Source organism: Eleutherodactylus coqui, chromosome 9 (assembly GCF_035609145.1).
Source record: "Eleutherodactylus coqui strain aEleCoq1 chromosome 9, aEleCoq1.hap1, whole genome shotgun sequence".
Lineage (NCBI taxonomy): Eukaryota > Metazoa > Chordata > Amphibia > Anura > Eleutherodactylidae > Eleutherodactylus > Eleutherodactylus coqui.
In genome coordinates, this window is record NC_089845.1 from 116,926,823 (window position 1) to 116,934,955 (window position 8,133).

At 47.4% G+C, this 8,133-nt stretch overlaps 1 protein-coding gene across 3 annotated transcripts in view; it reads left to right on the forward strand.

Moving 5' to 3' along the window:
• RNF19A (ring finger protein 19A, RBR E3 ubiquitin protein ligase) overlaps positions 1-8,133 on the forward strand; it is a 94,257-nt gene that overhangs the window by 52,965 nt on the left and 33,159 nt on the right. Inside the window, exon 1 of one of the 3 annotated variants that reach the window (XM_066578386.1) lies at positions 2,842-2,988. The exons of the other annotated variants lie outside the window; for them this stretch is intronic. The gene's annotated coding sequence lies outside the window, so the exon portion shown is untranslated. Of the gene's footprint in view, positions 1-2,841; positions 2,989-8,133 lie in introns of those variants that run through there. 3 annotated transcript variants of the gene reach the window in all.

Below are 8,133 nucleotides of genomic sequence, written 5' to 3' on the forward strand. Positions count from 1 at the left end.
TTGTTTAAAGGGCTAGTTCTAGAACTTTTGTAACTTTTTGTTTCCTTGTTTCTTTCTGTTGGTGACCCAGCCTCAGGATTGGTCATCATTAAATGATTGGCAGGGGTCCACCACTCAGGATCCCCGCCGATCAGCTGATTCCCAGCACTGCGCACAAAGCAGATCGCGCTGTTGGTATTACAGGCGCAGGTTTCACTGAATTCAAGGAGGATAGGTCATCAATAGAAAATCACAAAAGTAGCGGACAACACTTTTAATGTGAACCGACTTTTATGCACATTAATACTGGGGCGAGTTACAGGTTTGAAGGATTGCCCTGGATGCTGACTTTTTAAAGGGATTCTTCACTTAAAGAGAATGTCTCATCAGAAAATGACCTATTGTTCAAATTTAAGTTTGTATCTTAATTCTATATTTTTTTCCCAATTGTTCTCTGACTGAATTCCCTTTGTTCTGCCAAGGGGCTGACAGCTGGGGCAACATAATCAGCACTGCCCTGGTAGAACACAGCGTGCGGTCCTGCTTATCAGCTGTTCTGCTGAACTGGATTCCATTCTGCAGAAAAGTGAAAGATGGGCACATTTACACGCAACGATTATCGCTCAAAGATGGCTTTTGAGTGAATTTTGAGCAATAATCGTTGTCTAAATGGGACTTAAGAAAAAAAAAATTGAGTCCTGTTGTGTTTTGACAGATGAGAAAGGAACGTACAATGTTCAGGGTCCACGGGGAACCGTCCGCACCCCGACGGGTGAAGAGTGCTGTCTAATACAAGATTTCCGGGCGCAACATGCAAACGGCCGTGTGAACTAAGTCTTGGGGTTTGAAGCATTGTCATTGGCAGAGTCTTAGAGGAACCCCCTCTTGTTTGAGTTGATTACCTGAAGTTAGCAATGTGCTGCTGTCAATCCTATATACATGACTGGTTGTTAGGCAGCGAGTCCCTAGCAACAGAACAGTCTTCGCTTACTTTGCTGTCAGCACAGCGCCAATCCTGCTGTGAGAAGAGCGGTTTCGTATCTCACTGCCTGTTGTTCTACGTTTGCCTTAAGTAGACTTTGGATAGACGTCTCTGTTGTGATTGCCTGCCATTGTTTGTGGTCAGGATAACTCTTTCATTATTCATTACCTGTGACAATGGCCTTGTTTATCTTCTACCTCCAGTGTAATTGGGTTAAGCCATTCCTGGTATTACCATTTAGGCCGCCACCCAAGCTTGACAAGGGTTAAAGAGCTCTTCTGGGTCTATTAACTTGTGTTAATGGATAAATGTATTCTTGGTCCTCAATGGAAAATTCTGCACACCTCCTCCTGTGATGACCAGATCAGTGGAAGGCCCAAATCACACGACGTTTTTGCTATACTTGAACCTTCTGCAGGCCAATTTTTTTTGGGTGGTAAACATTGAAAAGTAATGATCCCATTTGTAAACATTAACATATAAAAGGTATTTTTGAGCTTATAGGTAAGGGTCTATTAGGCAGACTCATGCCGGTGTCTGGCGGGTATACGTCAGTATATGGCAGTGAGAAGAGGATAAAATGGAATAGTAGATTACACGATTCCATCCACTGCAGTCCTGTAAACGAAGTAGTATACAGCGTGGTATACATGTTTTGGATTTTCGTCGGAACCTATTGGCGATTGATGCTGATGTATGTATAGCATCTGCTGAACATACAGAACAATCTCTTCATGTCATTTAAGTTTAACGAGACAGTCGTCGCTTTTGAGAACCATAAACTGTTATGGGATCTAAGGTGAGGGAATGGCGAGTCGGGGAAAGTATGTTTTATACTCACCGGGCGCCACGTTCCAGTGCTGCGTCCCCTACAAAGTCAGTGTGCCCCAGCAGCCTGACAATTCCTGCTCTTGCACCTCCTATAGAGATGAATGGGAGATGCAGGAAGAGTCAGGCTGCTGGCGCACATTGGCTTTTCAGCGACCCAACTTAAACAGGTTGTCCCGCGGCAGCAAGTGGGGTTAAGCACTTCTGTATGGCCATATTAATGCACTTTGTAATATACATCATGCATTAAATATGAGCCATACAGAAGTTATACACTTACCTCCTCCGGTGCTGGCGTCCCCGTCTCCATGGCGCCGACTAAAGCTGCCTTCTCCTTCCATTAGACGCGCTTGCGCTGTCCGGTCTTCTGCTCTGTTGAATGGGGCCGCTCCGGGGCCGCGCGCCATACAGAAGTGTATAACCCCACTTGCTGCCGTGGGACAACCCCTTTAATTTATGGGGCTCATGATGTATAGGCTTAATGAATGCCATAATAGCCATAGGGGGACGGATGCTGCTGTTGGGTATCCATCACAGCCTTTGTTTATAGGTCTGGAGCTTGATCTGACGTGTTTGCTAAATGCATGTAACACTGCATAATTGTGCATCTCCTAGTGTATTTTGCATTTGCGCATCCCCGTTGACTTCTATGGGGACTTTGGGTGAGCAAATGCGCAGGAAAGTATAGCATGCTGCAGTTTCTTTAGCACTACTGACATGCATATGAACGGACCCATTGAAATCAATGGGGTGTATTCTCTGCGTATTGCGTGCGCAGGGGGCCTTAGTATACAGGTACTGGCCCGTATTTATGCTGTTAAGCGTCGTGATGTGAATTCTGTCATCCCATTGTATTCCTGCTGTTTCATGTGTCACGGACGTGTCATCACGTGGCGACTAATAAGCGGCATGCGGAGAGAGTGCTGAGATCGGGGAGGACGTGGTTACTCCCTCACCTGCTCTTCTGGTTCATTGGGAACTCCTTACATTAAGTCTCCGTACACTTAGAGGCTTTCTGGTAGCGGCGGAGCGGCGGAGTCGTCCTCAGCTGGACATTATAGATTTCTGCTACAAAGATAGTTTTATTCTTAACCAGATGAAATGCTAAGAGGAACTTGTAGTAACATGATGTGCAATCCTGGAACTGCCGCAGCTGCTGCTACTCTGCTTCCGGCTCATTTATAAGGACTACAGCGGAGGTAAGTGGTGCTGGGTGGACTTGTAGTCCCTAGATGGCGGTGGAGCGCAGATTGCGTCATAACGGGTTCTTCACACTCAGAGCAGTAAGTGGTTATATCTTCACTCTTCGCAGATCTAGCTTGATTTTTTTAATTTTTTTAATCCAGCCTCTGATCATCCAGAATGTCTGATAATCCGGCAGAGAACGGCAATATTATATGTACTTTCTGAACATCACCAACTTGAGGCTGAGCAGAGATTCATCAGGCTGTATACACCGTAGCAGATTATTTATATTGCATTGTATGGGTTTCATTACATAAAACATATTTACATTTTCTTTTAATTAAAAATATGAATGTAAATCAAATAAAATGGCTTTGCTTAATGCTGCGGTGCAAGAGGATCTAAGCCGACCTGAGGGCCCACGTGATGGAGTGAGCAAGAACAGGATCAAGCCACAGAAGATAAAGTCTGAGATTTTTAATTAAAACCAAATATAAAGTTAGGTACACTTAACCCTTTCCAATCCAATTTGTATTCTGGTTTTCCTAGGGGGCTTACTCTTTCTGCCGTTTTACAAAAGCGCTATCTGCTGGCTAAAGCCAGTACTGCATGAGGTGACACGTTGGATAGGCTCCGACAGCACAGAGGCTGGCAATATACAGTAAGAGAACCCCGATGGATGTCTTCCAACATTGGAGCTGTACAGCCTCAAATCGTAATGTCTTCAGACGTAAGACAGTGGATTGGAAAGGGTTAAAGGGGACCTGTCACCAGGTATGTGCACCGTGAACGAAGTTATGATGATCACATGGCTAGTTCCCTGGAGTCCACAGAGGTATTTCTTATACGTACCCAGCTCCTCAATCCGGTGCCGTCACCCCCAAAGTCAGTACAGACCATGCTGTCATAGCAATCAATGGGAGTGCACGCTTACAGCATGCAGCCGGTGGTCAGACTGAAGGGTCCGTGCTTACTTGTGGGGATGACCGCACTGAATCGGGGAGCTGGGGAAGTATAAGAAATCCCTCTGCAGACTGGTCATACCTGCTGACAGGTTCCCTTTAAGCGTACCTAACTTTGCATATGACTTTTCAGAATAAGTTGCTGTGTCCTTGTGTCCTGCGGTTGTGTTCTATAGACTGCTGGTCTGCAAGGGGCCTTTACAGGAATGATCGTTATTAATGTTTGAATCACGCAAAATTGAACAATACTCATTCAGTGTAAACACAGCCGCTGCGTCAGGGCCCCGATGGGCCACGTCTTCAGGATAACCTGTAGTAAGAATGCCTGAGGCACCGACAAGGACAAGCCCTGTGCAATACTGGGCAAATCCTGAAATCATGCCTTGTCGGGTGGCTTAGGCCGCCGGCGCACATGTGCAGTACAGATTATGCTGCGGCGTCGCTAGGCGATGATGCGGATCCCGCGACCCTTCCACAATGATGATTGTGGAAGGGTCGCAGGGCGGACAGCGTCCATTCGCTTCAATGGAGTCTGTCTGCACAGAAGCCGCACAGGCTCACAGCATGCTGCCATTTCTCCTCCACGAGCGGAAAATCGAGATCTATTTCCGCTTGTATAGAGGAAATCTCGTTTTGCCATAGCATGCCATGGGCGTCATTGGCTGCGGAATCCGAAGGCGGCAATGCAAATCTCCCCGTGTAGGACTCAATGGAAAGTTTTGTGCCATTCTTTTAAAAAGTGTTGACAGCAGATAAGAGGCCGGTACGCCTGTGACGTCTGCTACAAGGCTGTGCCCACATCGTTGCCAGACTAGGTTAGGATATTGCCGATCATACGGACGGCGCTTGGACTTTGCCAAGCACGTGCATGAAGAGTTGTCAGGGGGACGTCTCACCTGGGGTTCGGCTTTTTGTAGAGCCTTGCATGTAACTCTCCTGGAAGTTCTAGTTTCTGCCTTGTGGTTACATTCCTATTTAGTCGTTTCTTACAGATATATTTCCTGGAAGTCCGATTGAGGAATATCACCATTTAATTAGGCTATATCACTGTCGTATAAGGCCGGCTCCTAAAACGCTGCGTAATAATCACAGCAGTTTACTTGCGCAGGGAATCGTGTATTGTCGTGTTTTTGTTTGCATATGCCTGTGCATGTACAGCGTATTTTACGCACACTGTCCTGCACTGGGTTTCTGGTTTTTGTTTTGAACTTTTTTTTCCCCCCATGTCTCCTAGCAACATGCATAAAAAGCCATACATACGCAGTGTAATTACGCTACGCCATCTCAGGCTTGGTTACAGGTGGGGTTGGGGGGAGGTAGGCAGCTCAGGCGTGGTTACAGATGGGGGGGTCTAGCTCAGGCTTGGTTACAGGTGGGGGGAGAGATAGGCAGCTCAGGCGTGGTTACAGATGGGGGGGGTCTAGCTCAGGCTTGGTTACAGGTAGGGGGGAGAGGTAGGCAGTTCAGGCTTGGTTACAGGTGGGGGGGGGTCTAGCTCAGGCTTAGTTACAGATTAGCAAGAAAGTAGTGTGTGCAGTGGGGGGTACACAAGCATCAAGCTCTTTTCTCCCAGGTGGGCCGGAGCTGTGATGGTGTTGTCTATGCTGCAGTCCCTTTACTACTTTGTTCGCGTCTGCTTGTTTGCATCCCAAAAGCTTTTTAAATTAGCAATTGATGAAGTAAAAAAAGCTTGCGCACATTACAGTAACCAGCGGGTTTCAGATGAACCTACCGGCCGAGAGTAAGAGCATCAGGACTTGTATAATGGGAGCATGCTGGCATGAGGGCCGGTGATGCGGCACAACTCCGTGGACCTTGTCGGTCTCCTCTAGTGGCCAGGATCTGTCCTTGTACACAGACTCATCATGGAGTGGCTCTATTTCTCACCCCGGCTGCTCTAGTAGTAACATAGCAGAGCTCAGTGGGCGTCCAGACATCTGCAGAGACGAGTGTGAGGGCAGGTTGCCCTGTATAGTACTTGCTTGGAACAGCTGCAGCTTCGGCTTTATGTTCAGCCTCCCACACGCTAAATCACTTCTGAGAAGCCGCCTTGCCGTCTAATTGCAATGTAAGGTGCTGATCAGCTTTCTTCTCCGCCACTTTATGGAAATACTGAGCCGACGATGAAGTCTGGAATTATACGGACAGAACGTGTTTGTAGCAGGAAGGTCTATAAAGAGGCTCTCTGGACTCCAGAGAAGATTGAATCCTTAAACAAGCAGATGGGTCGTCTCATAACACCCCTTCTAACAGTAGATCCATTAGGGGAATGGGTGTCCTGGCAGGGAAAGCTGGGTGATGACCATTGTTACCTCCGGTTTTCAGAATGCCGAATGTCTGTCCTGCCTAGTTCTGCGGGCGTACTTTCCTACTACTATATTGCTACAAAGATGAAAAATCTGCTTTTCAGCAGGACTCTGGGAAAGCTGGGTGACAAGTGAGACTGACAACTGAAATGGTGGCAAGCTGTTTGCTGGGCCTTCACACTCGGGCACGGTGATGCTTTCTGGGCAACCCCTTTTAAGCCTAATGTTACCATTTTACTGCAATACCTTTTGTTACTACTAGTTTATTACACATGAGCCATTAATGAAGGCATTAGAGTTGTAGTGTGGAAAATAGTCAGGAATTAGGTGGTCTGCCTCTACAGCCCCTGGATGTAAATACAGTTACAATCAAAACTAGCCCACCCACACTGCAAATTTAGGCTGCATTCCCACGAGCGTATATCGGCTCGGTTTTCACGCCAAGCTGATATACGTTGTCCTCATCTGCGGGGCGGGGGGGGGGGATGGAAGAGCCAGGAGCAGGAACTGAGCTCCCGCCCCCTCTCTGGCTCTCTGCACTATTTGCAATGGGGAGAGGCGGGATGGGGGCGGGGCTAAGTTCCGAGAATTAGCCTGCCATGGATTCCGTAGAAAAAAAATCTGTTCGTGTCAGGCGACCTAAGGCCTGCCGAGTCAGATTCAGCATGCGAAATTCGGCTGTGACCCCGGCCAGAGACCCCATGTATCTTTCATTTCTGTACTGCGAATAACCGCGGATGTTCGGCGGTCATGCGCAGTACAGTTTTTTGTATTTGTTTTTTCCACATCACTACGCGATGACGCAGGTACCCTCAGCCTATCTGCAGTCTCAATTGCGGATGGACTGTGGGTCGGACGGCTTCCATTGACTTCAAAGGAGGCCGTCCGTGTGGGTTCTGCACAAAATGGAACATGCTGGGATTTTAAATCCGCTTGCTGAAATCGCAATTACTGTTTATCTTCTCTTTTCGTATCGTCCGCGTGAGTGACTATCGCAGATTCCGCAACTGAAATCCAGTGGTGTGAAGCCTGCCTAATCTTAATTGCAACTCTACTATTTGCATGGAACTTGACAAGCAGGGGACTCTGCCACCTTTTCTACCCGCTGTGAGATGGTACTGCTAAAGGCCTCATAAGAACTCCCTGGAGATAAGCCGCCGCTGCCAGAGCTGTCTGGCAACACTTTTTCTCCCCGCTGTCAGCTGAACCAAGCATTCATGTGTATGGAGAGGCCAGGAGTTAACTTTTAACCCTTTAAAATCCAATTTGTATCCTGGTTTTCCAAGGGAGCTTACTCTTTTTCTGCTGTTATACAACAGCGCTATATGCTGGCTAAAGCCAGTACTGCATGAGGTGATACGTTGGATAGGCTCCGACAGCCGAGAGGCTGGCAATATACAGTAAGAGAACCCCGACGAACGTCTTCCAACATCGGAGCTGTACAGCCTTAAATCATAATGTCTTCAGAGGTCAGACAGTGGATTGGAAAGGGTTAATGTCCCTCCTGGCAGTCTAACTGACTATAATAAGGAAGATGGCAGGCGGCTGATCACGTAGGTCGCTGCACACCTTCCTTAATCATTAACCTTATGAAATCTTCTCTTATAGACTGCAGTTCAAACTCCATTGCCAGTTGTCACATTAGTTGCTGCGGGTATTTCTGGGCCGGCTCGCTCTACTTTACTTTTCTGTTTTTCCTTCCCTCACTAGAAACGCAAATGAAAGTAGAGCCGTTGTAATCTCTTACTGCCAGGCAGACCTCTTCCAGTAAATGGGGCTCACAAAGAACGGCATTTCCTTTTTCACTTTGCACTGAAATGTAAAGAACCCTTTCAGTGTGACGCTGCCCGCTTCATAAGGATTGCTGCGGCTGTTATTTGTGTCAGTCCCC